A 14,421-nucleotide genomic window follows, 5' to 3' on the forward strand; every position below is an offset into this window, starting at 1 on the left:
ATATAAATAGAAAAATTACATGAAAATCACGACAATGAACTTTTAATTATAATATTTTCTCTTCTTCTCCTTCTTCTTCATCGCTCATTTCCCCCTACTTTCATAAAATGACAATGCCCCTTTCAACTCCTTGATTCTGTCGACCAACTTTAGAATAACTATCTTAGATCATAAATTAATTTCTTCCAAATCTCTTCATCTAAATATATTGCATGATTTATCCTAAAATAGAGCATAAGAAAATCAATTTAAGAGAAACAAGAAAAAAATAAGAGACTATGTATAGAACATACACAATAGCATAGACAAGACAAAAACCTTCTAGCTGTGTTGTCCTCCGACCATGGAGTTTGAATTGAAAGAAAGTCTTCATGTTTGCATCACATCTTCAAACGCTACATGAGATCATTCTCGTCATTACAAATATGATTAAAGATTACATTTGACATTGCTTGAATTTTTTCCCTCAAAACTTAATCAGAAAATATAATTTGATTTCATAAATTTTAAATAAATTAAGATGAAACAACGACTGAAAAGATAGAAGAAATTAGAACATATATGGAAAGTGCTTACCTCCTTAGGCCAATTCAGTTGAGAATACCTTGAGAAGAGTCACCTTTTTTCAAAGCTCCAAGCCTCTTTCAATGGAGATTTTGAAATATTGATTTTATTAAAGAGGAGAGAAGATAGATATCTAAAATAATTAACAAAAAAATTACATATAATATTTTTTAACTGGTGGTTGCAACAAATTTTTCAGCCTCACGCGCGTTCTTTGCGTGAATGCAACATGAGCTAAGAATCAGTCAAAATGATCCATTTACAATATTCTATACTAATTTTTTGGGGTAATAGGTAGTCCTCAAAGTTGAAGTATCTTTTTACAAATTTTGAAGACTTCAGTAATGACTTTATGTCTTTTCTCTTATTAATAAGGTTAGTTTAATAAAATATACTCTACTCAATATTTTTTAAGGGCTTTGTCATACAAGAAAGGCCAAGTAATATAAATAGCACGGAATAAGAAAGTGGATAAAGACAAAAATATACGCACATGCATGTACATACATGCACACACGCTTAATGTATATAATATTAAAATAACAGTCATAAAAATAACTTATAAATTATAACGTTAATGAGCTTAACTTACAAGTTATTAAAACATAAGTTAAAAAAATAAATTATATATAATATAAAGAGGTATTACATAAATATATTTAATATAACAAGGGTAAAATGAACATTACATGGGATAAAGGGAGAGAGTTTCATTATTGTTCAAAATTGAGAGGAAAGTTTGATTTTTAAAGCAAAGTTGGGGGGTGAAAATGATTTTCACCCTTTAATTTTTTATTTTGATTAACATTTTAAGATGAAGATGTTCTCCTTAAATTTTCACTTATTTAATGTTTTTCTTGAGATTTCTATAAATTTATATAATTTGATTTATATTAATTTAAAAACTAAAAATCCTTGAAGCTTACATTCAATGCCTTGAGACTTACATCTCATCCCATGCCAAATAAAGCACCTTACCTTTAAAAACATCATTGTAACAAGATCGCATATGCCTAACTTAATCCTCCTAACATGGAGTCAAAGATAGGCAAGGATTTATAAGTTAGCTAACAAAGTAGATGTTGAAGTAGAAAGAAGGCTAATAAATAGGAACAAAGTCGAAAAATTCTAACGACTTTCTTTTCATTTGGAAGGGCATGCCAACGAGATCTCATGAGTGTTATATTTTATTTTCACAGGGTCAAATCAAGGTACAACATATTGAAAATCTTGAAATTAATTAAGGAAGTCACCATCTAATTAGTTCTACGGTGAATTAAGATGCCTATTATAAATTATGTGATTAAAACTAACGAGAACTTTATTTTAAGGTCTACTTACATGATTCTAGGTAAGAATTCTAATTATGCTAAAGGAAAGAGATTAAGCATCCTATAGGATCCGCTAATATAGTTAACCGGCTAAACTTAGGTTAGTTAATGAAAAACTAAAAGTTGAGTGCCAAGAAATTTCAAAAGCCGAATAATTAAGTGATAAAATATTTTCAAACTTGAAACCTCTTTCGTACTTGCATTAAAAGGTGGAATTTTAAAAAAGGTCTCTTGATTGAAAAAGATATTTACTTATTGTAGTTCGATGACTCTAAAAATAAAGTAAAGATAAAAATTCTGCTCGTGGACTAACAACCATATTTTGAAAGCCTCTTAGAAAGATTTTTATCTTTTTTTTAAGGAGAAGATTGATTCTTGTCAAAGTAAAAAAAAAACGACTAGCAATCTAGCATTATGTACGATAGGTACTTTACAAATAACTAGGATAGAATAGTAAGTGATCAAGCATGAAATTAAATGATCATCACATTGAAACACTCATTCAAACTGAAAATAAAAGTTTAATACTGTAAGAGCCCGTAATATTCTAGCTCAATTCAGCTCACCATAGTATGTTAAAGGGGCCAAAGACTTAGAAAATTTCACTAAGTGTTAGGACTTAGTCATTTCTAAAGCTCCTAAACTTTGATGATTTTATTTTTGACCTTTCCGATAATGAAAAGTTAATTTTTAAGTTGATTCATGATCGGAGATGTCAAAGGTACATCTCGGGTGAGTTTCAGAATTTTCGAACGAGCGAAAGGGCATGTTTGTAAGTCCAAAATAGTAGCACCATCGGGATAAGCCTGCGTCGTGTTCCCCAGTCCACTGGTAGGGGTGCCCATGGTAGAGCCCGCAATGCGCGCTCCAGTCCGGCAAACCAGAGCTCATGATGCATGCTCCATCGCGGCCTCCTTAATTTTTAGCTTTCAATCACGTTTTTCAAAGGCAATTAGGTCTTTTTACCTTTACCTAATAGGTCCATAACACAATATTAAGGGTCCCAAAAGAAAAAAATTGATCATTCTATTCACAATTCTCTCAAAAGAAAGTAATCGTCTCTCAATAAAAAACCCTAGCCTCTTCAAAATTCAAGCTCAAACTTCAAGAAATCACCAAGAACCTTCACGAATTCTTTAATTAAGGTATGTGTGATGTTCATTCATGGGTCCTTTTCACCCATGGAGCCCAAGAATCCATTTTCAAGTTTGAAGTTATGATCTTTACATGTTATTATGAATTATCTTCTTGAAGTCATTATGAACTTTGACTACAAACTATGTTTTCATGTGTTTTCGTTGGAATTATCCCTTGTCACGTTTGAAGGATGATATTCGCATGATTAATCTTTAATCTATGATTTTTGTGTTGTAATTATGTTAGTATCACATGTTTTAACTATTCCCATGCTCAAGTCTATGAATATTAAGTGTTTGATGAAATGCTTAAATGATTGGGTTTGTGAATAAAGATTCCTTATTATGTTTTGAAGCTTTAGCATATGGTTCTATTGTTATTGCTATTGAGTCCTGGGGGTTATGAATACCCAAAATCTAGTTGTTTACTTAGTCTCTGTATTTTAAGAATAGTTTCAGATATGTATGAGCATTATCAGTTTAGTCAGTTATCATGTCAGTCAAACTTAGATTAGTTCAATAATCCGAGTCAGTTCAGTTGGGAGTAGGATTTAGCACTGAGCGAACTCAAGGATGATGGCTCACCTGCCAGTTGAGGGTTGATGAAGTGTTTATCTGCCAGTTGAGGGTGACACATATCTCATTAGAGCACGTGCTAGTTGAGGGTGACTCAACCATTGTTAGTACTCGTGGCACGGTACTGATACCCTTCCAACTGGGGTTACAGGTTGGATCACAATTAGCTCATATTAGGGTATGTTGGTTAGATAATACCTCCCACAGTCAGTCCAGTATTCAATTTAGAACTTAGTCGATTTTGTTTGAACATTGCATACAATTATCAGTTATTCAGCTATCAGTATCTCAGTATTTCAGTTTACAGACTAATTCAGAATTAGGTTATATGCTTGGTCATGCATTCTTAGATTTTACAATTTTTATGCATTTGAACTCAGTTATCTCATGCTATTCATTCAGTCATTATCTTATGCACATAAGCCTATGTATTTTAGCCTAACCTCATCTTGTACACCAGTACATTCAAAGTACTAATTGCATACATTTTCTTTGCTCTATGAGATCTTATATCATAGGTTCGGACACATTGTTTCCTAACCGCGCTTAGCCAAATTAACCTATCAACAGTCGTGGTGAGTCTTTATATATCGAGGACCGTTTATACTTATTTAATTACATTAGTATTAAGTTTCAGTAATTATTTGGAGTTAGTTGGGGTCTGTCCCATCAACACTTTATTTTTTAGTCAGTCTTAGAGGCTTTCAGACATTTCAGACAGTTAGTTAGATTATCAATTCTTATCAATTTTTAGATAATTATTTTCAGACTTACGAATTAGAAATGTTCCTAGTATTTAAAACCTTATGGTGTTTTTAGTTAATTTTCACACATGTTCTTTTGTTATCAATTTTATTCAGTACTCATAGCAGGTACTAACTCATGGATTAGCTTGGGGTTACTTGTTATCGTAAGAACCATGTTTCATCCAGGGTGTACTCCTGGGGTGTTATAAACTTGGTATCATAGACTATGGTTTTACAGTGACCTATGGTGTCTAAAAGCCACATTGAGTAGAGTATTGTGCATGTGTGTGAAGTGCGCCACACTTATGGATGAGAGGCTACAGGACGTTCTTAGGAAAAGTTTTCCTTCTTTCAATATTCATTTCGTGTGAATTAGAATGAGCCCTATTTAAAATCTCTTTCTAATTCAATCTTTTTTTTAATTTATAAAACATGCCTTCCAGAAAGACTAACGAAAAGAAAAAACAAAAATCAACCAGCACCTCTACCCATTTAGGAAGATCCCCTGGATGAGCATAATTCTCATGCCGAGTTTAGAGCTGCATTCACTACTTTAGCTATTCAATAGTAGCTCATAAAAATCATCCAACTACTATTCCAGCCAACCCAGTGGCTAATATTGCTACAGCTAGGATTCGAGATTTCACCCGAATGAATCCTTCTTTATTTTTGAGATCCAAGTCTGATGAGGATCCACATGAGTTACTTGACATGGTTCAGAAGGTAACAAATATTATGGGTATGACTTATAGTAAGAGTGAAGATTTGGCTGCTTACTAGTTGTAGGATGTAGCTCATACCTAGTTTAAGCAGTAGAAGGGGGATAGAAGTGCAGATGTAGGGCCTATAGAATGGGAGTAGTTTGCTATCACCTCTTTGGACAGGTTTTTCCTTTTAGATTTAAGGGAAGCTAAAGTGTAGAAGTTTATTAATTTGAAATTGGGAAACATGAGTATGAAGGAGTATTCACTTAAGTTTACTCATCTAGCCAGGTATTTTCCTAACGTGGTGTCTGATGACAGGTCTAGGATGAGTAAGTTTGTCTCTGGTGTAGCTGATAATGTGGTAAAGGAGTATAGAACCGCAATGTTAATTATGGATATCGAATTTTCTAGGTAGATGGTCCATGCTCAGTAGATTAAGGAGGAAAAAGTCTAAGGAGAGAAAAAAGAGAACAAAAGGGCTAGGACAGGTAGTTTCAACTTTGCTTAACTAAGGTCAGAAGGTAGTAACCGTCCTCAATTCCAATATAAATCTTCAAATACAATTTTTTCTTTAGCTAGTGTGCCTGTGCCAAAGTTCAGAAATGATAATCGAAATAGGGCGCAGGCTCTAAATCCTATGGTAGTGTGAAAAGTGGCCGCACTAATACTCTTTACTAGAAATATGGTATAAATCATCAAAGTGTGTGTAGAGCCAACAGTGACGTGTGCTTTGGGTGTGTCAATACAGGCTACAGATTCAGGGATTGCCCAAAGAGTGGTCAGCAGGGCTAGTCTAACCGTCACCCCAGTTCCATTCGGCCGCCCGACTCAGCAGGGTGGCACTTTTTACGTAACCAGTGGTCAGCACCCAAACCAATTTTAATCACTTTAGTCCCAACAGGATCAATAAAATTCTCTTGATGTGGTTACGGATACGTTGCAAGTCTCTTATTTACATATTTGTGCATTGTTAGATCCCGAGGCTTTACTTTCATTTGTAAACCCTTATATAGCCATCACTTCGGAGTTAGTCCTAAAACCTTATCAGAAACCTTCTTAGTGTCTACCCTAGTAGGTGTCTCTATTGTATCTAGGTAGGTATACAAGAACTATCCGGTCACAATATCCTAGAAAGTCACTTCAGTTGATCTTATGAAGTTAGAAATGACTGATTTTGATATCATTCTCAGCATTGATTGGCTCCACTCATGCTATGCTTCAGTTGACTGTAGAAATAGAGTCATTCAATTTCAGTTTCCAGGTGAACCAGTGATTGAATGGAAGGGTAGTACCTAAGCGCTTATGGATCAGCTTGTTTCGTACCTTAGAGCGAGAAAAATGATATCCAAGGGTGTATGTTTACCATCTTGTTTGATTTAAAAACTCTAATTATGAAACTACCAATCTCAAGTCAGTTTTAGTAGTGAGGGAATTTCCAAATTTATTCCCCGAATACCTTCCCGGAGTTCCTCCTAAAAGGAAAATCGATTTTGGTATAGATCTTCTTCCAGATACCCAACCTATCTCTATTACTCCCTACAGAATAGCTCTAATCGAGTTTAGGGAATTGAAATAATAGTTGAAGGACCTTTTCATGCCCAGTGTATTCCTATGGGGTGCTCCAGTCCTTTTCATGCATAAGAAAGATAGTTCTCTTAGAATGTGCATCGATTATCGTCATTTAAACAAAGTTACCATCAAGAATAAGTATTCAGTTTCCAGAATTGATGACTTGTTTGACCAACTTTAGGTTGCTAGTTGCTTCTCTAAGATAGACCTTATATCCGGCTATCATCAGCTTAGAGTCAGAGAATGTGACATTCTGATAACAGCTTTTAGGACCCGATATGGTCACTTCAAATTTCTAGTTATGTCCTTTGGTCTAACAAATACTCCCACAGCTTTCATGAACTTGATAAATCGTGTTCAAACAGTACTTGGATATGTTCATCATAGTCTTCATTGATGATATTCTTCGTTATTCCCGTAGTGAAAATGATCACGTAGACCATCTCAGGATAGTATTGTAGACTCTTAGAGCCCATCTGTTGTTCACTAAATTTAGGAAGTGCGAGTTTTGGCTAAGATTAATCGATTTACTTGGCCATATTATTTTCGATGATGGCATTAGAGTTGATCCTTAAAAGATTGAAGAAGTGAGGAAATGGCCCAGACCCATTTCTCTGTCAGATATCAGGAGTTTTTTGGGTTTGGTTGGCTATTTTTGATGATTTATTGAAGGGTTTTTGTCTATTGTGTCCCCTATGTCTAGATTGACCCTAAAGAAAGTCAAGTTTCAGCGGTCATATTCTTGTGAGAAGAGTTTTTAGGAGTTGAAGACTCAACTCACCTCAGTCTCAGTTTTGACCTTGCCAGATAGTTTAGATGGGTTTGTTGTTTATTGTGATGCTTCTAGAGTTGTCTTGGGTTGTGTTTTGATGCAGAGAGGTAAGGTCATAGCCTATGCCTCTAGACATCTTAACCTCATGAAAAGAATTATCCTACCCATGATCTTGAGTTGGCAGTTGTTGTGTTTACTTTACAGATTTTAAGGCACTATTTGTATGGGGTTCATGTTGATGTGTTAACTGATCACAAAAGTCTAAAGTATGTGTTTTAGCAGAAATATTTGTATGTTCATCAAAGAAGGTGGTTAGAATTTTTGAAAGATTATGATAAGAGCGTGTTGTATCATCCGGGCAAGGCCAATATAGTGGAAGACGCCCTTAGTAGGTTGTCTATGGGTAGTGTTGCTCATGTTGAGATCGATAAGAAGAAGTTAGTTCAGGAGGTTCATTAGTTGGCTAGGTTAGGTGTTCGTTTTATTGATTCAACTGAGGGTAGTGTATGAGTTCAGAATAGTTTAAAATCTTCTTTGGTTGCCGAAGTAAAACAAAAGCAAGATAGGATCCCAGTTTAGTTAAGTTGAAGGAGTAAGTCAGAGATCAGAAAGTAGAGGTTTTCTCCCATAGGGGAGATGGTGTGTTGCGTTGTCAGGGCAGGTTGTGTGTACCGTGTGTAGATAGGTTGAGACAGCGAATCCTTGCAAAAGAGCATAGTGCACGTTACTCTATTCATTCGAGAGCCACTAAGATGTATTGTGATTTGTGAGAAATCTATTGGTGGAGTGGTATAAAGAGGGACGTTGCAGAGTTTGTAGCTACGTGCTCTAATTTGTAGGTTAAGGTTGAGCACTAAAGGCCTAGTAGAACTATGTAGGAGTTCAGCATTCTTACTTGTAATTGGGAAGAAGTGAACATGGATTTTGTAGCAGGGTTGCCTCGTTTGCGTCATCAGCATAATTCAATGTGGTTTATTATAGACAGAATGACCAAATCAGCCCATTTCTTACCAGTTCATACTTTTTTTTCTACCGAGGATTATTCCAAGCTCTATATTAGAGAGTTGGTTAGGTGCGTGGAGTACCGTTGTCTATCATTTCAGATAGAGGTACTCAGTTTACCTCTTACTTTTGGAAAGCTTTTCAGAAGGGTCTTGACACTCAAGTTCGTCCTAGTATAGCCTTTCATCCTCAAACAGATGGTCTGGCAGAGAGGACCATTCAGACCTTAGAGGACATGTTGTGAGCATGTGTCATGGACTTTAAGGGTAGTTGGGATGATCACTTGCCATTGATAGAGTTTGCCTATAATAACAGTTATCACTTTAGTATTCAGATGGCTCCATTTGAGGATCTCTATGGGAGGAGACGTAGATCACCTATTGGTTGATTTGAGGCAGGTGAGACTGTGTTGATTGGGCCTGATTTAGTGTTTGAGGCATTAGAGAAGGTTCAGTTGATCAGGGAGAGGCTTAAGACAGCCCAAAGTCGACAGAAATCTAATACAGATGCACGTAGTAGAGATCTAGAGTTTACAGTTAGGGATTTGGTGTATTTGAAAATATATCCCATGAATGGAGTGAAGATATTGGGCAAAAAGGGGAAATTGAGTCCCCAATATGTTGGTCCTTACAGAATCTTGAGCCATTTTGGTAAAGTAGCATACGAGCTTGAGTTGCCTGCAGATTTGGCATCCGTTTATCTAGTGTTCCATGGTTCTCTGTTAAGGAAATGTATTGGTGACCCAGCAATAGTTGTTCCTTTAGAAAGTACAGATGTATAGGATAACCTTTCAGACGATAAATCCTAGTCGAGATCCTAGATCGTCAGATTTGCATACTAAGGAACAAAGAAGTTCCCTTGGTCAAAGTTCTTTGGTGGAATCAGTCCATTGAGTGAGCCACTTGGGAAGCAGAAGCAGATATACAAACCAAGTACCCTCTTCTTTTCTCCTGAAACTCAGAATCATCTTAAGGTAACTATTGCTACGCCCAAATTACAACTTTCTTACGAAAGTGTAAGCGGTTGTTGTCAAATATAGAACCCAACGAAGGTTGGGGTCGAATCCTACAGGGAATACTTGTGCAACTAAGTAAGCCGATTCTTAATAGACTGTTGATTTGAGGTTCTGGAATAAAAGGGGGGTTTTAATGTATTAATAATATTCTTTCTTTCTTGTATCACACAGAGGTCCATCTAATGAGAGTTAATGCAAGTATAATTTCAATGAGAATGAGTTAATTAGAGTTATGCTCACCAAGATGTTCAAATAGTTAGGGTTGTGAATTTGTGCTTAATTTCTAACTTATAATTTCAATTGCAAGAAATATTGAATTCTAAGAATTACCCACTTGCTTCTCAACTAATGGGTATTTCACCCTTTACTTCTTTCGAACTTAAAGGATTCATGTATTATTCAATAGAACTCTCATGAGGGTTGATCTCGTTAGGGCATTAACCCTTAACCCAAAGGGTAAACCTACGAATTTCATGTTAATCACCTCTTTTCCCAACATCCACTTTCTTGTTCAGACAAGTGGTGTTCATGGGCTCACTTCTTAAGTTTTCAACCAAGATATGTCATTATAATGAAGAAAGATTCATGCAATTTAGATAGATTTTAGAAATTAAATTGATTCACAACCCCAAGCAGCTCTCTACATCAAGGCTCCTATAACCCTAGTTATGGAAGTTTAGCTACTTATCTCTATAAAAGATATCAAAGATATATTGATAATCATAAATTGCTTCAAGAGAGTACTTACAAAAGTTACAATATTGTTCTTCTCAATCTTCAATGGAAAATATGGAAATAATAATCAGATCTTAGTTTCTAGCTTCAAATCTCAAAGAAAGGTGTTACAATGCTCTCAATAGAGGAGAAAGTATGATAATAATGTCCTAAGTTGCGAAATAAAACCTAATACTTAGTATTTATATGATTCCAGGAACTGGGGTTTAAAATTTAAACTTGGAATTTCCACATCATGATCGATGGGTCGGGCGACGGGTCATCGCTGAGTCGATGGTCCATCGCCCGGACCGTCGCTGGAGCTCTAGTGATACTGCATTCTGTTTCTTAGCGATGGATTGGGCGATGGTTCATCGCAAGGTCGACGGTCCATTATGGGACTTCCAGTGACACTACCTTCTGCTTTTGGGTGACAGTTAGGCCTAAGATCCATCGCATAGTCGACGGTGCATTGCCTAAGTCATCACTTGTGATTTTTCTCTTGTTTTGCCCAGTTTTTCCAAGTTGTTCTTCACACTCATTTCTTTTCCTAAAAACACTGAAGTCCAATGTTAAATACAATAATAGTTGCTTGAAAACACACAATTATCCTAAAAAAAAGGCCTAAAATATTCCGTCAAAAGCCGGAACACAACACCCTCAACTTAAGACAATTGTTTGTCCTCAAGCAACTCAACACCAAGATGTATACATAAAAAACATCATAATAGGCATTTCACAGTAAAACCAACACAATCATACAATTATTCAACCGCCCATTCGGCTATGTGATCTCAACACATATGGATCTACTACTTGCATTAACTACTAATCAACACATTCACAGCCACAGATACAACACTCCAAAAAAATAAGTAGACCAGTTATAACTCAACATGCCCTCACAGTCAACGAAGTCCACCTCACATTACACAATCAAGTCTTGGATAATACTAAGACTCGCACTCTCAGAAAAGAAGTTACAAACATAGTGCACACTAATAAGCTTGCCCTTATCATCTAACGTTCTCTCATGATTGACTCGCCAAGATTAAGCAGGACTTGCTAAGGGTTGTAATGAGGTTTTAAGCTTGGTGAGGGTTGATCATTTGGATAAGTGACTTAAAGTACAAAACTTCATTCTCTTTACCCTTTTTGGTAGCTACTCACCAGGATTACAGTTCCTTTTGCTCATTCACAGTCTTTATTACCCATCTGTGCCCTTGCCATAACCCAGTTTTCTTTTTTTAGAAGAACAACAGGATCAGCCACCCTCAACTTATGTTGATGCTGTTAGTTGAGGTGCATAATATCTATTTAGACATCTAACTAGACCAGGGTCGGATGCTACCTCTCAAATCAACTTCAACTCGCCCTCCTAGGCTGCCAACAATCCAATAGTAGCCACCCTCAACTTAGGCAATTTTTCTAAGTCAAAGTGCACAATGTACGAAATTGAATCAGGGCCAAAGCTAAGTGTTAACACTTTCTAGAGAGTGAATCAAACTTATTTGGACAGAACAAACACTAACAAAGCTCAACAGGGTTTACAAAGAAAACAAAATGTTTTTAGTGGGTCATTATTTTGGCTAAGTGGACTAACAAAATAAGGAGGCCTACTATCCTATCTTATTGGGTCAAACACACGACAACATTCAATGAACCGAGAAAGTTCTAGGCATAACACTTATGCAAGAGCTACGCAAATACTCACACATACAGGCACTGAATTAATTCCTATCCTGCTAACTCTTGGAATTCATATCACATAGCTATGCTTTGCTTTACTTTAAACTCTAATGTTTTAGAGTCACAAATGGTTGCACAATACTTTACCACATGTTAAGAAGAAATAATTATACAAAAATTCAAAATACTTTGCCATAATCACTTATCATCCATATATACATAATGATGCCAACAGAACAGAAAATTACTTGTTTAAATAATCACTTGACGATATTTACAATATATCACATGAAAATAATAAAAATGCAAACTAGACATGCTGATTCTCCTAGATAAAACATGAGGGAAAAGAACATCGACAACAAAAAGCCCCATAGTACAAGTATTATCCCCCATAAAAAAAGATGCAATGTCCTCAATGCATGCAATGTAAGAACAAAAGGAGGAAAATACTTGTACAGCCTCTCAGTCAGATGACGTGTCAGTCGAATGGTCTGAGGCTGCTTTGGTCTCGTCTTCAACAACATTGACCCTTATGAAGGTAGGGGTCCTCACATCAACATTCTCCAAAATCGAAGGGATCTCACGGTGAATAGGGTTAGAAATTGGCCTCTTAGTTGGGGCTGAACTGGTAGAAACACCTGCAGCTTCATCTTGCAATCTCTTCTTCCACTATTTCTCTGCTCTCTTTGACCTCTTAAGTGCTTTCTGCATATCATAGTCTTCTCTATCTTCTGGTGTCATGGCTTCAAGTCTCTTTTTCTTTACTGCTCTCTTTGTAGCTTTCTCACCTTTTTCATCTATCTCTGCTGCTTTCTTACCCTTGTGTTTGATCGGTCTCCCCATTAAGTTAATAATACCTTCATCCTCATCACTTGCAATCTTAGTTGGATCAAATATGGGCTGATGTGGCTGCCGTTTTAGCTCTGCTATATCTGCCTGGGCCTGTCTAAACTCCACCATAAATTTGGTAAAATTTAAAATGGACATGGCATCTAGCTTCTTATTGAATCACTTCTCCATATCAACCATTCTTAGCTGAATGTTCCTGAAAGAACGTACTGATGCCTCTACAATTCTTTCAACAAAGGATTTAAAATCTGCCCCCCATATAAATAACTGCTTTTCAAACCTTTTCTGGGCTCGGACCAACTTCGCAAAGTTTTGGTTCAGACTGTATTCAGAATATTGGGGTGAGACTGACGCAAAATCTGCAGTCCCACCCATTGTAATACCTCGTATGTTTCCAAGCTAAGAAATGAATCAGTTCTCCTACGTATGAAACCTCATATCCTGTGATTCATATTTGAGTACATGATTTACAATGAGTATCCTAGTGATAAGATAGCTTGTAATGTGTTAAGTATGCTTATGTGAGTCACTCAGAGTAAGGTAAGCTAATAGCTTTTGGATCAATCAAGTTTTAGTGTGTGATTCCGCAAGAGTGACCTTTGAATGAGGATAACTTGATTTATATGTGAAATTTTGGTAGATTTAAACCCACCAAATTGTAGATAATCGAATTAGCTTTCCAATAATTCTAATTTTATAAAAATCCGACACTCGAGCAAGAAGTTATGGCCCTGCAAAGTAGGAGTATGATGCATAAACAATCACACATGGCTACTAGAACAAGTGTGCGACAGGTTGTGCAGCGCATACCCTCAAGTGTGCGATAGCATGTGCGATGCACACCTTAGCTTATGCAATAGGATGTGCGGCGTACACCTTAGCATGTGCGATGAGGTGTGCGACGCACACTTAAGATTTCAGCCATAAACAATACTTAGTTTTTGAGTTATTTTGAGGATAATTATGTCTTTTAACACTCCTTACATGTCCCAATACTTAACCTCACGAAATTTATATCTTCTAATCACATTACAACCCTATTAACATCTTAAGTTCATTATCCAAGAGCACAAGAGGGAGAAAAACTACTAGGGTTGCAAAATCAAGCTTGAAGGTCCAATCTTTCAACAATTTCATCGCCATTAAGGTATGCATAGTGTTCATCCACGGATTACTTTCATTCTTGGAGTTCAAGAATCAATCTTTGATAACAAAATCATGAATGTTTTGTGGTGATATGGTTATATTTATGTTGTTGTTTGTGGTTTGTGTTATAGAGTGGGAATTTGATGAACTCTAGGAAGATTGTGATTATATAGTTAGAACCCATGAATTTGGGTGGATTAAAGTGGTGTAAGTTTTGAATACACCTATGCCTTAAAGAGTGCATGTAAGGTGTTTGATAAAATACCTAAGAGACTAGAAATCATGCATTATAGCTAAATTGTGACTAAGTGAAGGATTCATGATGGGCCTCTATGATTCAATGTCATCCATGTTGATAATGCGTCTTGTGAACACTGTTGGATTACTCATGAACTAGTCTTATGGAATCATGCTATGCTTACTTGCAAAACCCACTCATGTACAAGATGTAGAATACCCATGTACTTCATGAAATTCCCCAAGTTATGATATTATGGATTGTGGTTGTAATATGTAATGAGCATGATATTGAAAGCTATGCAAGTATATACATATTGTATGAAATTCCCTTCCATGAAATAGGTTGTTGAGAACCATGCTTAGTA

The 14,421-nt window shown here is 36.1% G+C and overlaps 1 long non-coding RNA gene across 1 annotated transcript; it reads right to left on the reverse strand.

The window, feature by feature from the left end:
* On the reverse strand, nucleotides 1-691 carry LOC107877176. The gene is made up of 3 exons (XR_001676221.2): nucleotides 577-691; nucleotides 319-395; nucleotides 1-222 (listed from the first exon to the last, which is right to left on the reverse strand). It is a non-coding gene; the product is annotated as an uncharacterized LOC107877176 (long non-coding RNA).
* Nucleotides 692-14,421: the final 13,730 nt, after the last annotated feature.

The sequence above is a fragment of the Capsicum annuum genome, chromosome 7, assembly GCF_002878395.1.
Source record: "Capsicum annuum cultivar UCD-10X-F1 chromosome 7, UCD10Xv1.1, whole genome shotgun sequence".
Taxonomy (NCBI): domain Eukaryota; kingdom Viridiplantae; phylum Streptophyta; class Magnoliopsida; order Solanales; family Solanaceae; genus Capsicum; species Capsicum annuum.